The sequence below is a fragment of the Watersipora subatra genome, chromosome 9 (assembly GCF_963576615.1).
Source record: "Watersipora subatra chromosome 9, tzWatSuba1.1, whole genome shotgun sequence".
Classification (NCBI taxonomy): Eukaryota; Metazoa; Bryozoa; class Gymnolaemata; order Cheilostomatida; family Watersiporidae; genus Watersipora; species Watersipora subatra.
Window position 1 is genome coordinate 17,099,356 of NC_088716.1, and position 17,809 is coordinate 17,117,164.

Consider the following 17,809-nt stretch of genomic DNA (forward strand, 5'->3'; position numbering starts at 1 on the left):
AATATATATTGTATTGAAATGTATCATACTTAGAACTAAAATCAGAGTGCTCAACATGGGATGGAGCAGTATAAATTAAAAAAATTAAATAGTTCACTTATCCTCTTTTCAGCTACTGACAGTTTCTTGCTAGTGCATGCCTCGGGCTGTTGAAGTTTACATACAACCTGAAGAAGTTGAAGTGCAACCTGAAGAATGCACTAGCAAGAAACTGTCAGTAGCTGAAAAAGATAAGTGAACTATTTAATTTTCTAATTTATATATATACTATAGTATATATATATATATACTATAGTATATATATATATATACTATAGTATATATATATATACTATAGTATATATATATATACTATAGTATATATATATATATATATATATATATATATATATATATATATATATATATATATATATATATATCTACTATATAAACGGCAATCGTTGTCTGTCTGTCCGCTTTATAGAGTACCGTACTTTTCGGACTATTAGCCGCTACTTTTGTATAAGGGCGTGTCTATTCTGTGTTTTTTTCACTGCTAGTGCGCATTAACGGGAATCTCCGGTTAGTACACGCCTCTATTATAATACGTAACCTGCTATTCATCGTAGGGATGGAAGATAAATACTGATATGCTAATAGTATGAGTTGTCTTCTCAATATATTGAGTCACCGATAACTCCCAAATATGAGCAGTATAAATAAATTATATGGCGGTCTTTTTTTCGATTCGATCATACGAAGCAAACTTAATTGATATGAGTAAGTAGTAAAATTAAATTAGCAGTAAATATTATTTGTGAATTAAATAAAATTTACTACTCTTTAAATAAATTAATGAGTAGTAAATTACATCTCATTAATATTTACTGCCAACGTGTACCGGGAAGGTCATGTGAACATTTGTTTCTTGCAACCACTAGAAAAACGCTGTTCTCTATCTACTATATAAACGGCAATCGTTGTCTATCTGATTGATTGTCTGCCTTATAGAGCGGTTTTTCCTTTTATCGTCGTACGAATTTCGGTCGTACGAAGCAAACTGAATTAGGTAATATGTGTAGTAATGGTAAATAAATTATAGAGCGGTCTTTCTTTTTCCATTCGGTCGGACGAAGCCAACCGAATTAATATTAGTACTAATTATCGTAATATCGTAATTTCGTAATATGGACTATTAGCCGCTACTTTTCTCTGACGATTTGAGCCAAGTGGCTTATATAAAGGTGTGGCGATTCTGTTGTTTTTCTTTCACCGCTCGAGTGCATTAACCGAAATCCCCCGTTAGCACACTTTTTAAACGGCAAATTTTCTGCCGTGTTTAAAAGCACCTTTCCTGAGTACTGCGGCCTATACAAAGGTGTATATACAGCTATGCAAATGTACTATTCATTAAATTAAATAAATTAACGAGTAGTTATTTACATGCAATTAATATTTACTGCCAACGTGTACCGAGAAGGTCACGTAAACGTTTGTTTCTTGGAGCCACTGGAAAAACGCATTTCTCACCTACTAAATTCCACATCAAAAAGGTAAGTGTTTCTTATACGATGTTGTATTGTCTATGAATTGCCACATCTCCACTACTTAATAACGTTGGATTTGCCGCTGTTCATGATAGTGGTTCATGTTCATTTCCTTCAGCAGCCGAGTTACTAATTTTTTTTCCAGCTACGAGTAGGCCTACTGTACCTTACTATTACAGAACTTTCACGAGTACTCCGAGCGTTGTGATACGCTATTGTGAAAAGAAAAAGAGCAGCTGCTATCGACTTACTGTCACCCTGCATCAGCCATGACCAGCTATACGTCGCCTGCTCAAAAGTAGGCACACGCCAAAAACTGTTTCTTCATACGCCCTACAGAAAAACCAAAAATGTTGTCTATCCGCATGTGTTGCGTTGAACTAAGGGAGAGAGAGAGAGTGAGAGAAAGGGAGAGAGAGAGAGGGAGAGCGAGGAGGAGAGGGGGGAGAGAGAGAGAGGGGGAAAGGGAGAGAAGGGAGAGAGGGAGATCGAGGAGGAGAGGGGGGGGGGAGAGAGAGAGGGAGAGAAGGAGGGAGAGAGAGGGAAATAAAGGGAGAGAGAGGGGGAGAAAGGGAGGGAGAGGGAGAGGGGGAGAGAGGGGGAGGGGGGAGAGGGAGAGAGGGGGAGGGAGAGAAGGGGAGAGAGAGGGAGAGAGCGAGGAGGAGAGGGGGGAGAGAGAGGGAAAGAAAGGGAGAGAGAGGGAGAGAGAGAGGGAGAGGGGGGAGAGGGGGAGAGAGAGAGAGAGGGAGAGAAGGGGAAAGAGAGGGATAGCGAGGAAGATAGGGGGAGAGAGAGACGGAGAGAAAGAGGGAGAAAGAGGGGGAGAGAGGGGGAGAGGGAGAGAGAGAGGGAGAGGGGGAAGAGGGAGGGGGAGAGAGAGGGGAGAGAGGGAGAGGGGAGAGAGAGAGAGGGGAGAGAGGGAGAGAAGAGAAAGAAGGAGAGAGGGAGAGAAGGAGAGATGGAGAGAGGGAGATGTAAGTGCATATTTGGTGTTGTATCACAGTATGAAAGCCAACTCTCAATAAACCTTATGCTGCCCGTGAATCTGTTACTGTAGGCGGGTTATGCAGTTAGTATACATATAAAAATAGTGTCGCTAAACCCTACAGTAACTCAAGTAAAAGATGTGACTCATGTATTTCTGAAAAACATTCATTATTAAAAAACTTGACATGTCAACACTTAATAGAAGAACATAAATTTTCCCATCCTGCCCTCACTCTAAGAGTTATCTTCTCTGCAATTTTAGTAATAAGTTAATCGGAGCGCAACAAAATCCACCATACACGTGAAAGAGTGGGATGTTTGAAAAGTCACCATGTTGTTCCAGTTGAAGTCTGCAGCCTGACGATTGCACTAGCAAGAAACTGTCAGTAGCGGAAAAAAGATAAGAGAGGGAGAGAGGGAGAGAGAGTGGGAGAGGAAGAGAGAGGGAGAAAGGGAGAAAGAGAAGGAGAGAGAGGGAGAGAGAGGATGAGAGAGAGAGGGAGAGATAGAGTAGATGAGTTATTATAATGTTATATTATATAGTTACGAAGTTAATGCTCCTTCATCTGCGTTTATTGTTGAATATCGAAATACGATTTTAGAGACTTATATGTGTATCGTTTATTTTTGGCACTCGTGTTATTGCTATGGAGATATATTCTTATACAAGTCAGTTTTTCTAATAAAATAAAACTGACTACTAATGCTTGTAATGAACAAAGTTGCTGTATTTCTGCAAGATGCAAAAATTTAGAAGCATATTTAATGTTTTACTTGTATTTACGTCGGTTTTCACGTATAGTTTAAATATAAAAACAGAAACTGCATTTGTATATTATTATACTAGTTTACACTTGTGATGGAAACATGCATTACCATCTCCTTTTTGTTTATTGTCATTAGAGTTGTGTTCTCTTGTGTTCTTTTATATAGTCACGCCCCTAGAGGAGGTTGGCCTTAGCCACCTCATTTGCATATCTGGTTATATTTAAGGCCGTGTTTCGGCCTAGTAAGTTCGTTCAATACATGCTTTGCATTTGGACCCACACTCTTCTGTTACTTTGCGCAATACAGAATCACACTGAGCACTTACGTACTCCAAGCCTCGGTCCTTCGGACTGTGCTTTGGGAGTAGGGTTATAGATACACTGTCGACCCCGTCGACCTCAGGTCGACCTTGTCGAACGAGCATAATATCTCCCAGGGAGCAATTCCTGGTGTAAGGTGGTTGCAATAGGCCGGTGGTGTAAGTCGACCTAGTCGCCTCCGCGTGTTGGTCTACGGGCAATACTTACACGGCCCCTGTGGAGGGTGAATGCAGACCGGTAGAGTAAGCCGACCCAGGTCGCCTCTACGTGTTGGTCGCAGGATCCAATACACTGGTGGCAGCGGTGGGATAGAACTGCGGTAATTAGGACTTATAAGACGAACCTAGTAACCATGCCAAACAGCCGACGGAATGCTACCAGAGATCTGGCTGAGGCAGAGTTACAGCAGGTCGACCAGATTGGTCAACTGACAGAGGCTATCACTAGAGCCTTACAGATACCCAGAGGGGGAACCAGCTTCAAGCCTCCGAAGTTCGATGGGAGTGAGGATGTAGAGTTATTCATCTCCCAGTTCGAAGAGGTTGCGGAAGCAAATGAGTGGAGTGAGAAGGCCACGCTCCTCCACCTGCGGGAGACCCTGAAGGAGGGAGCCAGAGGTTGCAGTCGAGGGGACTCACCTGCCTCCATCTTCTCGGCTTTACGCATGAAGTACGGGCTCTCCCCGAGAGAGGCTAGGAGTAGACTCCACCTAAAAAGGGAACCCAAGACGAGCCTCCAAGAACATGCCACAGAGATGGAGCGTCTGGTGAAAATAGCCTACGCTGACCTCCCAGAATCCTACCAGTCCAGTATGGCCATGGATGCGTTTTCTCTGACACTGGGAAATACGCCCCTCCAACGCCACCTGTTAGCAATGAAAGCACAGAGCTTGGAGGAAGCAGTACAGGCGGGGAACGAGTTCCTGCAAATTCAGCCCACTCTTCCTCGACCTGGTGCCCGACCCCTAATAATGACGGTGGAGGAGGAAGAAGTTACCCCCGCTACAGTCGCCCCCGTCCATTCGGACCCCCCATCAGCCACCTTGAACGACGTCCTGATGGCTATAAAGGGGTTAGCAGATGGACTGAGGGAAGGAAAGCTGTTGGGACAACGGGGAGTGGACAAAAGGGGACCAAATTGTTGGAGTTGCGGCCAGGCAGGGCACACCCAACGCCGGTGCCCCCAAGCCTCCCAAGGACAACAGCCTCAAGTCACGAGGCCGGGAAACGGTTACCATCCACAGCAGTAGGGGGAAGTACTGACTGTGGATCAAACATACCCTTGCAAGGACAGTGGCGACAGCCACGACGGACTAGGCGACACAGGCTCCCCCCCTGCTCGCCACCGGTCCCCTTGCATAACCAATATCAACCCTTACCTGAGTGTGCGGGTCTCCCACTCTCAGAAGCCAAGGACAAAACCTACGTCTGGCCAAAGCCGTCTCGGCCTTCCAAGAAGGGCCCCCAGAGGACTAGCAAAGCCAGACGGACCCACGGAGACGAGGCATGGAAGCCGCATAATAGCAGCTATTTCTTACCAGGTCGCATCGGAGGCCAGCCCGTCCAATTCCTCGTGGACACCGGATGTACCTCTAATTTGTTGGGACGACATGTCTTTGAGCGGTTACCTAAAGATGTCAAAAGCAAATTGGAGGTCCGGGAGGACTATGGACAAATGGCAGATGGTACCCGGCTGCAGTTCCACGGACTCATCACTCTCCCGGTCAGAGTCAGGAGTGTCCAGGTTACTGTGTCTCTCGTGGTGTGTGCCCTGAAGGAGGATGCCATCCTGGGCATGCCTTTCCTGGTCGACCACCACTGCGAGATGAACTTTCAGCAACCCACGTTGGTGTTAAATGGACAGAAGTTGACTTGCACTGACCGAGAGGGTCGACCTCTGACAAGCAGCGTGCAGATAATGCGAGCCACAACGCTTCCCCCTCGAACCGAGGTCCTGGTTGCCGGACGTCTCACGTCCTCCTCCTATCAGCCAGTCGGGTTATTTGAGGGAACGAAAAACGGATATATGGTGGCCGCCAGCCTACACCAACCCGGTGAGAAGGGGAGAGTAGCCATCCGTTGTATGAACCCCACCGACCATCCCGTCAGCGTGACGGCAGGAACGGTCGTGGGGCAATACACTGGGGTCGGACCGGACGAAATAGGGGCCCCCTGGACAGCGAAGGGAGAAGCCGAGGTTTCCAAAGAAACTCCCCCTCCTGTCTCCAACGTACCTCCCCACATGCTGGACCTGCTCCGACAGGCGGCACCACATTGCTCGTCCCCTACCGAGCACAGAAGGATGGAAGACCTTTTGACCCGTTATGCGGATGTATTCAGCCAAGGGAGTGAAGACATGGGGCGTACCACCCTGGTACAACACGAGATCCCCCTCCTCCCAGAGGCACAACCCATCCGTCAACACCCGTACCGTGTAGGACACGAGAAGGAAGCCGAAATCGAACGACAGGTTTCGGCCCTGGAAAAGCAAGGCATGATTGAGCCCGCTCACGGGGCCTGGAGCTCTCCGGTGGTCTTGGTGAGGAAGAAGGACGGGGCGTGGCGATTGTGTGTAGACTATAGGAAACTTAATAGTGTCACTCGCCAGGACGCCTACCCCCTCCCCCGGATTGATGAGAGCTTGGACGCCTTGTCCGGCAGTAGGTTCTTCAGTACCTTGGACATGATGAGCGGATACTGGCAGGTACCCCTCTCCGCCGAAGCCCAGGAGCGGTCGGCGTTTGCCACACGCAGTGGGTTGTGGAGGTGGAAAGTGCTCCCCTTCGGACTGACCTCCGCCCCAGCTACCTTCCAGCGGCTGATGGAACGTGTCCTCCAAGGGCTACACTGGAAAACCCTGCTGCTGTACCTCGATGACATCATTGTCATGTCAGCCGACTTCTCTAGTCATGTCACTAGGCTTGCCGAGGTGTTGGAACGATTGAGGCAGGCCGGGCTGAAGTTAAAGCCCTCCAAATGCAGCTTGTTCCAGACCCAAGTCAAGTACCTGGGCCACATAGTCAGCAACACGGGGGTGGCTACCGACCCTGAGAAGATTCAGGCCATAAGTGGATGGGCAGCACCCCAGGACGTGACGCAGCTAAGGTCATACTTGGGTACCACTGGGTACTATCACAGATACGTGCCGGACTACGCCTCGATCGCCAAACCTCTCACCTTGTTGACCAGCGAAGGGGTCCCCTGGAAATGGGGAGAAGAGGAACAGGAAGCTTTTCTTAGGCTCAAATGGTCGCTGACACACGCTCCAGTACTGGCATATCCCGACCCCTCCTTGCCCTACGTGCTAGATACCGATGCTAGTAACGTAGGGACTGGGGCTGTGTTATCCCAGGTCCAGCAGGGCACGGAGCGACCCATAGCCTACTATAGCAAGACCCTCTCCTCCGCCGAACGCAATTACTGCGTAACCAGAAGGGAGCTACTGGCAGTGGTACAGGCTGTCCGGCATTTCCGGCCCGACCTATATGGCAGAGAGTTTACCATCCGAACCGATCATGCCTCCTTGGTTTGGTTGCACCGGAGGAAGGAACCCTCTTGCCAGGTGGCCCGGTGGCTGGAGAGTCTGGCCGAGCACAAGTACCGAATTATCCATCGAAAAGGCGATAAACACGGGAACGCCGATGGATTGAGTCGACGACAGTGCGTCGACTGCCGGCAGTGTGCTGCTATTGAGAGGCGGGATCAAGGGCCAACGAGGTCGCAAGTATGCGACTCGCTAGTAACCCCAGGAACGAATTGGGAAACTGCGGTGCCAGTGGACCAAGTTCCGGTACAGCCGCCAAGAGGCACCGGAACATCCAGTCCCAACCCCCGCCAGTTGGATGAGGATGAATGGCCTCGACTACCTGGCAACAGACCTGTTTTAGGGCACGGCCTCCCGACTCCCACACCAACCAGTCCAGTCCCAGTACGGCTGCCGGGCGGTGCAGGAACACCCAGAGTGTTGGACCACCCTCCCAGAAGGCCTCAGGATCCTCAGTTACAAGCCGTCAAGGTAACTGGCGAAACCAAAATTGTTGATGGAACTGGTGAAAGTGTAGTCCAAAAGGTTCCAGAACAACTGACGGTGGTACAAACTCCGCTGGATGATGTACGGGCACTACAACAGAGAGCCGCTACCGACCTAGGGGTCATTTACCAGGCCGTCAGGAACCGGAGAGGAGTGGAAGAGGCCGTGCTACGAGTAGGCAGCCCCGAGCTGCAGCGATTGGCCCGGATGTTTCACCAGCTCCAGCTCGACGAGTCGGGCGTGTTGACCCTCCATCTCACCCAGAATGGGCGAGAAAAGGTGGTGGTGGTATGCCCAAAAACATTGAGACAGGAAATCCTGTGGAAAGCCCACGAGCAAACACACTGCGGGGTGGAGAAGACATTGAAACGCGTCCAATTGGACTGGTATTGGCCGGGTATGGCCGGAGATATCCGGAGAGCAGTCCTCTCTTGCGAAGTTTGCCAGAGGGCCAAAACAGGAAAGGGGCGGACCTCCGGGAATAGACAACGGCTGTACGCCGGGAGGCCGTGGCAACGCCTAGCCGTAGACTTGGTGGGACCCCTGCCTCCGACCCCTCGAGGAAATAGTTGGGTGTTGTTGCTCACTGATCACTTCACTAGGTGGTCAGATGCTTTAGCCATCCCCGACGCTACAGCCCCAACGGTAGCCCAGATCCTAGACGAGAGGATATTTAGTTACTTCGGGCTACCCGAGATTATCCATACCGACCAGGGGAGCCAATTTGAGTCCTCGTTATTCCAGGAGCTATGCGACTTGTGGGGAGTCGATAAATCTCGGACCACCCCGTACCACCCCGAAGGGAATGGGGTGGTTGAGAGAAACAATCGTGTGTTGGGTGACTCCCTACGAGCTCTCTTGCTGGGCAGAGGACAGGAAGATTGGGACCAGTTACTGCCACAAATCATGCGGACGCTGCGAGGGTTACCACACTCCGCCACTAAAGAAACACCCAACTATCTGATGTTGGGTCGGGAACTACGTCTTCCTGACCAGTTGCTGTATGGGAATAGACTAGAATCATTCGCAAGCATACATGAGTATGTGCAGACTGTCCACGACCGGTTGATACAAGCCCACACTCTCCTCCGAGATAGGCAAAAAGAAATTGTGTCAACTGACGCGAGAGAGCCTCCGTTATTCAATGAGGGTGACCTCGTGTGGTTGCTAAGCAAGCGGCGGAGAAGAGGGGAAAACCCGAAGCTAGCAGCCAAGTACTTGGGGCCCTATCGCGTGTTAAGGAGTCACGAAAACCATACTTACGAAATAGAGAGGTATGGACAGCGATCTATCCAAGCGGAGGGAAGGTTACGACTCTGTCGCCCCAGTCCGGTGCAACAAGGACGAGCCCCGGTTGAGGTCGAGCCTGCTCGCCGTCCCAACATGAGGGGCCGACCCAGAAGGCAAATCGCACGAGGAAACGATAACCCAGAAGTCGTTATTCCAGAGTTGCCCCTGCCTAGCCAACTGACGGAGTTGCGAATACCTCAGTCGCCAGGAAGGTCAGAAGCACTTCGATTTCCCAGGGGAGATTCCTTGGTCCCCCCAGGGGAACACAATCCTACCTCGATGATTGACCCCGACCCTGGCGACGAGTTGATACCCGAGGAGGAAAGAGCCACGGAAAATACGGGAGCCCAGGCTAGTGATACCGGGGCTGGGGATGCACCACGGCCCCAACGAATCAGGAGGCCTCCCGCGTACTTGGCCGATTACGACACTAGCACCGTCCAATCGGGAGAAGCCCTCGGAGTTCAAGGTCAGAAGGCGGCCATTTTGGGTCCCGGACAGAACGCGCTCATTACTTGTTACCAACTCGAGGCGCACACACCTATATCTTTTCTCAACATGGAAGTCACTAAAGAAACCGTGAAGAAGGCTGCACCGATCATCGGAGCTTTACCCCTATTGCCCGAAGTAAAGATCATGCCACTGGAGCTCCACCCAGCGCCGGGTGAAACCCTGGATGACTCAGAAACGGATTCTTTGGATAATCACGTTCCACACTCCCCATTACCGACCAAATGGATCGCGGCGGAGACAGCTAAAACGATCTCGAAACTATGTCGAGAGAAAGGCACTAACTGTCCATTATGCCAACAACTACTCTCTACCCCTCGACGGCGCAGAATTCACATCGCCCAACATTTTACACGCTTCTTCTGCAAATGTGGGAGAAACTCCACATCTCGAGATACTATTGCAAAACATCAGGCTCGGATTAAGGATGCCGAAGTACGGAAGGCTCACGGTGGAAAAGGAATTACTATATACGAGGTCGACCGAAATAGCTACCCGGCCTGGAGCAAAAAGGTACAATTAAATAATCCTCCAGCCTTCGAAAAGCCCACACCCTACGGGCCAATTAAAACCAAGCCACCTACGCGAAGAGGGCCCCAGGCACCTCTCCCCTCTCCCCCGAAGAAGAAGTGGTGCAGTCCGCCCAAGCTGGAACGACCGGTCCCAGCTCCTAGAAGATTGACGACAATAGGCAGCATCCAGAGCCGGCTGGGGGACGTACGACTCCGGGTCACAGTGGACGCTTTGCGAGAGGAGGCCTCCAACCTCCGACGGGCGGCTCGTCGCCTGGAGGACCTGGCAAACCGCATGTCGACCTCCTAGATGACACGGTCGACATGATTTATCAGTAATTCTCTTGGTACGTTTAGTAATTGGTGTCTCTCGTATTATTATACTCCCTTATTTTTTTTTTTGTTGTTGTAGATAGTTGGTGTTTTCCTATATGTCTTGTATCTTTTTTTTCTTTCTTGTGATTTTTTATATATAGCCGGTAGTCGTCTATAGGGGCGGCGTGTGTGATGGAAACATGCATTACCATCTCCTTTTTGTTTATTGTCATTAGAGTTGTGTTCTCTTGTGTTCTTTTATATAGTCACGCCCCTAGAGGAGGTTGGCCTTAGCCACCTCATTTGCATATCTGGTTATATTTAAGGCCGTGTTTCGGCCTAGTAAGTTCGTTCAATACATGCTTTGCATTTGGACCCACACTCTTCTGTTACTTTGCGCAATACAGAATCACACTGAGCACTTACGTACTCCAAGCCTCGGTCCTTCGGACTGTGCTTTGGGAGTAGGGTTATAGATACACTGTCGACCCCGTCGACCTCAGGTCGACCTTGTCGAACGAGCATAATATCTCCCAGGGAGCAATTCCTGGTGTAAGGTGGTTGCAATAGGCCGGTGGTGTAAGTCGACCTAGTCGCCTCCGCGTGTTGGTCTACGGGCAATACTTACACGGCCCCTGTGGAGGGTGAATGCAGACCGGTAGAGTAAGCCGACCCAGGTCGCCTCTACGTGTTGGTCGCAGGATCCAATACACACTGCTATTATTCACACCATCTATTTTGATGTTTATGTTGTATCTTGATAGTTCCGGTGTGCCTAACGAGTTACTTCTAATTTGGAGAAAACCAAATTAAAAAGGCCATCTGGGTACATGACTTATTGTGGACCAAACACATTTGTTGTCATCGTAAAGCTAAAAGATTACATTTCCTGGCCTAAATATGTTTTATAGTTAAATGCATGTTTATGGTATGACAACTCCACAAAACCGTTTTTACATGCTGTGCCCACGGTTTAAGATGACCCTGCTATACGATTTTTTTCCTTTACGCTGGGGGGTTTGCTGTCTTTTTGCCCTCGCCATGCAACATGCTTTTCGTGGTACGATATCAACCAAAAGTTTTTTAAAATCCAAATTTGTCAGTTGGTGTGCTGATTATGTCGCAATACCAAAGATGTCGATATGCTATTCTCCAAAATCTCTTCCACAGCACATGAAAGAAAGTTGATGCTCCAAGATACTAAGGTTACTATATTATTTTGTCACTAATTTTTAATAAGTACAGTACTTAGATAAGATTTTGATGAACTCCACCAGAGGTGTTTTAATTTATGTTTTTAATGCCCCTATGTGTGACATTTTCACCTTACGATGCCAACACTGGAACGAGTTACTATCGCATGGCAAATTTCCACCATATTTGATATACAGGGTACTCCAAGGTTAAATGAATTTTCAAAACCATTAGACTTCTTTACTCAAGATTGGTTTTCGGTAACCAATCCTGTAAGATTTTGTTCGAAATTTTATAGGTCGATTTCAAAAAGTCAATACAAGCATATTTGTGTCACCGATCATTTCTTTGCAATCCTCAGGTCATTCTAGTTTTTCTGTATTGACCAGAGTTCAGGATATACTCTAAATTTATTCAATGAGATCTCCATATATGCTGACGGTGGCAAAAGTTATAAAAATTTTGTTCACTAGATGTAAAAGAGCCACCTTCAGATGATGCAGAGTGTGAAGTGCCTTCTCATCTACCACCATGCGGAGTCTTATAATAATGGAGCTTTTTTGATTTATAGGTTATGATTAGTGACATAGTGATGCTAGAAAGTTTCAACAGCTTTATTGTGTCAATAGAAAGTGTTGGGTTTTTGTAACAGGATATATGTATGATTTTCCATGTGGGGTCAAGTTCTGTTCTAGATTCCAGGATCTTGTTTGGGAATATTCTATGCAATACCTTTGCTGAGGCTTGATTTAAAGTCTGAACATTGTCTCTGTAATGTGTTACTATTGATTATCGTAGTCATTTCTCATAAATCTTTTTAAACACGAATTTGTTTCTTTGTATTAGGTGATGAGAGGCATTAATATGTCTTGCAAGCCTTTTTTATTTAAAGCAGTCTGTTACATGGGCAGTCTACTCTCTTTCTCTTCTTTTCCAAGATCTTCCGACAAGATTGTCGGACAAGTTTACTCACCAATTCACCAGTGACAACTGGACATGTGTTGACTTGAGTCAGCAGGTGCCAAAAGCTGTTAATTATTTGCCGGTGACAGATGTTATAGAAATAAGTTCTGTGTCCATCAGTCAGCGAGAAATAGTATATCTGTTATTTGTCAAATAATGTCAGTTGAGCTCTGCAGACAGATGGTAACAGGTTTCTAAAGTTTACCCTCATCAATTGATCAGTGTTAGATGAGTCCGTTACATGGACATTTCACAGTTGTTTGATCATTCAGTTCATTTGTGTTTATATTCTACTTCATTTCTTTTTTCACTCATAATATGTTAATTATTTATTATTTTTATCTTTGTGTAGTGACGAGTACTACATATCAGCCTTCTATGATGCACCGACAGAGGAAATACCATTTTTAGCAGACTGAGTCTATGAAGATACATGAGGCACGTGAAAGTTTAGCAGATAGTAACAAAAAGGGTACTGAAGGAGACCAAGTATTCTGGTTTGCAGCGTTAGGAGTTGCTGACTCTTAAAAAATTCTCTTTTAAAGTAGGCACCTAAAAGTTGAAGCTCGGTTATTTTAGCTAAAGTGTAATTGACAGTATTTTAAAATTACATTTATATATGCAAATATAATCATGGTATTTCATTCTTCAGCATTGATTCTGATGCTAAACCCTCATTTTGGAGTCTAAAAAACTGTAAAGCAAGTGCTAACATGTGACATACAAAGGTCATTTTTAGCCAAACCTAAACATATGATATACGGCGTTGATGGTTAGCCAATGCGTCAATGCGGGACCAAATTGCTTCTATTGGCCACCGCGGTCATGCAAGGTCAAATCAGATTTCATAAGCACCAAAATTTGAGCAGTATTTATAAGTCGCGCATTATCTTTTGAGCAGGGGTTATAGAGTGCCATCAATTATTCATTGATGTGAAATTGAATTGAACTGAGCATTTTGATTCCTAGTCAAGCACACACCATGCACGCCACTCAACTACATTTCCACATTGAAGAATACTTGTGAACATAGTTATTCGTGGAATAGACTGTTGGAAAAATTGAGAATTTTTATATCCATTAGATATTTTCATCCTGTAGGGTATATTCATGGTCAAATCAGATTGCACAAGTACCAAATTTTGTGCAGTATTTATAAATTGCTCATTAACTTCTGAGTGGTGGGCATAGAAGTCTGTCTGTCTGAAGCCACATTAAGTTTATGAGGAAAAAAGACTGCACAAAACTTAAATTGAACAAGGGCATTTGGAACTTAGAGAAGTGCACTACCACGCATGCCACTCAACTACCTATCTACACTGAAGAGTAAGTGTGCCCATAGTTATTACATATGATGATCTAGAGCATGGAACTGCCAGTATATTAGTAACCACAAGGTAGACAATAATAAGTACACAGTTATTGAAGCTTGCTGACAAATATCACAACTTCTTGTTATAACAAGACTGATGTTTAAGTGGATTAACCTAATTATATAGAATAGCTCTGAAGTGTCTTATTTTAGTTAGCAGTTGTCTCACCTTACTAAAAAAACAGTAATTTTAGATTTAGATATAGATTTAATTTTCACTATACTAATAACAAATTCTTGCTGAATTTTATTCCTTTATAGTTTTACATTCTAACAGATTACAAAAGTTTGCGCAACGATTCTGAGTTAAACAATATTAAAAATGAGACAGACCGCAACATTATAAGCATTATATATTAAATTTGTTATCACAGGTCAAGGTCGTTCAAGATAAATTAGACCTTGAGACCAAAAATAAAGATAGTAAAGTAAAATTATGAGCATTGAAAGAAAAAGCTCTTTTTGCATAACTTTGTTCTATAATATAAATTGGTCAGGTGGTGGTGTCTGTTATAAGGTGTAGTGGTTATTCTGAAAAGTCAAAAGGCAGTATATGGTCAGAAGATCAGAGATGCAATTTGATTTTTAGGCAACAAGTATCTAAACAGACATTTAGCTTATCACTATTGGTGGCATTTACTGTAAATGCTGATCACAACTGCTTTATCTGGTAGCATGTAATTTTAGTCTTTCAACGCAATTCAATTTATACTTAAAATAATAATTTATTTTTTTCATGATTTTTTGAGTTTAAACAAGGAGTCTTGCATTTTTTCCTTTAAATGCTGATTCCTAAATCTATATGTAAATCTCAGAGTCTGTTGCTCTTTTGCACAACTTATGTTCAGTCATAGCAATTAAAATCTAGCTTGGAAAAGTCTGTAGTGTAAAGATATGGTTTTTGAAACCTGCTGTTCACAAAACAACATGCTAACTATTAAGCTACATGGGATAAAATGAATTCAATGAGCAGATAATCTTTATCTGAGTTAAAATACTTATAGCGGCTCTGTGTTAAGCGCAATGTCACATTAGTAAAATTAGTAATACTAGCTTACTAGTAAGTATACTAGCTTACTCAAAATAATCTATAACAACTACATTACCTGCCACTGTTAATAAGTTATTTTTAATATCTATGCAACACCAGGCATTCACCTAGTAAATAATATAACTCCATCATTTTCAAGTTTCTTTGTAGGCACTGATCGTAGATAAGCCCCACCCAAATTATGTAAAGATTGATGTAAAGCTGGTGTTGGTACCTTTACAATTCGTATCAGAACAAATAACCTGAGAGATCCTAAACCTTTTTGAGTATTCTAGTTAATCCCAACAGTGCAGCAAATTGCACTTTAAGGATTTCCTTACTGTTCACATTCAGTTGGATAAGCTCCTCTTCTAGTTTCTTGACTGCACCTAACACCCCAATGAGACAATTGTCACAGATGTCTTCCAGACCTTCCTTACCTTTCTTGCCAAATCCTGATAATTCTCCCATTTCTCCTGTTCTTTGTATTTTACTGTCCAGTTTCCTGTACAGCCACATCAATCAGCCATGTGTGGTTTAGCTCCTTGTTCTTCAATACTAAATGTGGTCATTTAGCCTGCATCATATTTTGCTATTACGCATACTATATGAATGCTCAAATCCCAAAATATCTATGCTTTTTTATTGGAAAAGATTGTTTCTGTGTGGATGTCATGCCACTCTTTAGATGATTTGAATCCACTCTTTCTAGATAGATTCCAGTGCACTATTCTTGCTGCTCCACCATGTTTTCTTGTACTTTGATGTTGATATCTTACAGCATTCACTTAAAATATAGAATGTAGTTTCTACCCTCTTTCCACACTTTCTGGACAGTGCTGAGTCTCTCCTTTTCAATTTGTTTCCTTCTCTACATAGTTGGTAGTGTCTGGTCCTGAACTGCTATCAACATCTCTTCTGTCTATATATTTATATAGCCGTTATTTATTCATGCATATGTTAGTTTGCCTTCAGTGTCTGCCACTAACTGAGGATGGTACCATGTAATGCTTTTTCCATTCATTCTTTAATTTTTCTTCTCCTTTCTCTTCTCTTGGCAGCCTTTCTTGCTCGTTTGTTTCTCCAATGACTTCAGTCACTTGTTGTAGCCCTTTCTGATGTTTTTCACATAATCTGTCAGTTTTTATTGTCGCTATGATTATGTTTTGTTATGGTATTACAACATCCAACTTAAAATCAACGCAGGTGCTCCACTTCATTCATTCAGAACTTGACACACACAGCATGAGGCTGTGTTAATAGTAGAGGTCAAAGAATAAGTTTATATCTGCAAGCACCTCTTAGCAATAGTCTCCTCAAGCCCTCCAGTTTCTGAATCAACAGTTTTTAGGCCATCTCAGACATCCACTTTGGTTTGTCTTCTGTAGCAAAATATGACTATTTCAAAGTCCTTTTTTGCCAGATTTTCCTAAGGCTTACCACACAACCTGTCTCTGACTCATGTTTACCACATATAGTATTATGAAAAGGATAAGAGTTTGTTAATTGTCAGAATGCAAGTCCCAATTCTGTTCGAAGGTAACTATACCAATTTTTCACCACTTTTGACCACTTTAAGACATGAGCTCACTGATGATACAATATTTACCTGTTATTTTATGTCATGAGAATATGCATGCGGTGTTATAATAAAAACAATATGATATGATAATATCATTTATTCTAACATATCACAGAATGTGAATAAGAAATACACGTGTATATATTCTGGTTATGTAAAATAAAGTTGCCTATTTTTCCAATTGTTAAAATAACCTGCTAAAGATAAGACGATAGCCAGAAACATGAAGAAGATTATAGATATGCCTACTTAGACACTATTTATTTGAATGGTAACTGACAGTATTTTAAAGTTATCATGTTATTTCATTTTTCATCAATGATTCTGATGCTAAACCATTTTGGAACCCAAAAAATCGTAAAGTGAGCTCCAACATGTGACATACAAAGGTCATTTATAGCCAAGTATAAACATATGACAGGCACACGTTGCCAATGTTAGCCAATGCATGGACCCAGAATAAAAACATCTTTTTGGCCACCATTGTCATACATTTTCCTCATCAGGTCTCTACGCTACATGTTTCTGTTACCTAACATGGCAAATGAGTATAACACAAGGTCAAAGCAGATTCCACAAACACCAAACTTCGTGCAGCATTCATAAGTTGCACATTAACTTTCACGGGGTGATTATAGAATTATGTCTGTCTATCTGTCTGTCTGTCTGTCTGTCTGAAGCAACATTAAGATTGTAAGGAAAAAAAGACTCCACAAAATAGGGATTAAACCGGGGCATTCGAACTCCTAGTCAAGCTCACCACCATGTGCACCAGTCAACTACTTTTCCACACTAAGAAATACTTGTGCACAGAGTTATTACACGTGATGATCTCGAGCATGGTACTGCCAGAATACTAGAAACTATTAAAGTAGACCATAATAAGTAGAGACTTATTAAAGCTTGATGACAAATATCACAACTCTGGGCTATAACAAGACTATTAAGTGGACTAACCTAATTCTGGTCAAGGTTGAATAGCAACAAATAACTAGATTGGTTAACAGTGCTGTACTCATTGCGGTAAGTTTTTACTGAGATCATTGACTTTAGTATGACAAGTATCTAAGTTTAAGAAACCTAGTCTATGTGTAAGTTTCTTTAGATGTGAGAAAACCTTTACAAAGGTTATTTTTGAAGTGTAGAGTTTTTATTGAGACATAAAACAACATTTAACATCGATAAAACCTTACACATTTTATTTTTAACCTTTGAACAAACAGCATGCAATAAATCAATAGCTCACACCATGAGACCAAAATTAAATTAATTGACGACAATATTTTTCAAACAATTAATTAATAAGTTAATAATTAGTTAAGTTAAGTTAAATTAATAAACAGTTAATTAATGTAGCTTTTTCTCAACTAGCATATTTTCTTAACATTAATGTATACAATTCATTGAT

General features: G+C 43.9%; 1 long non-coding RNA gene across 1 annotated transcript in view; it reads right to left on the reverse strand.

The window, feature by feature from the left end:
* LOC137403807 (uncharacterized) overlaps nucleotides 1–17,809 on the reverse strand; it is a 214,628-nt gene that overhangs the window by 113,128 nt on the left and 83,691 nt on the right. The window lies entirely within an intron of this gene.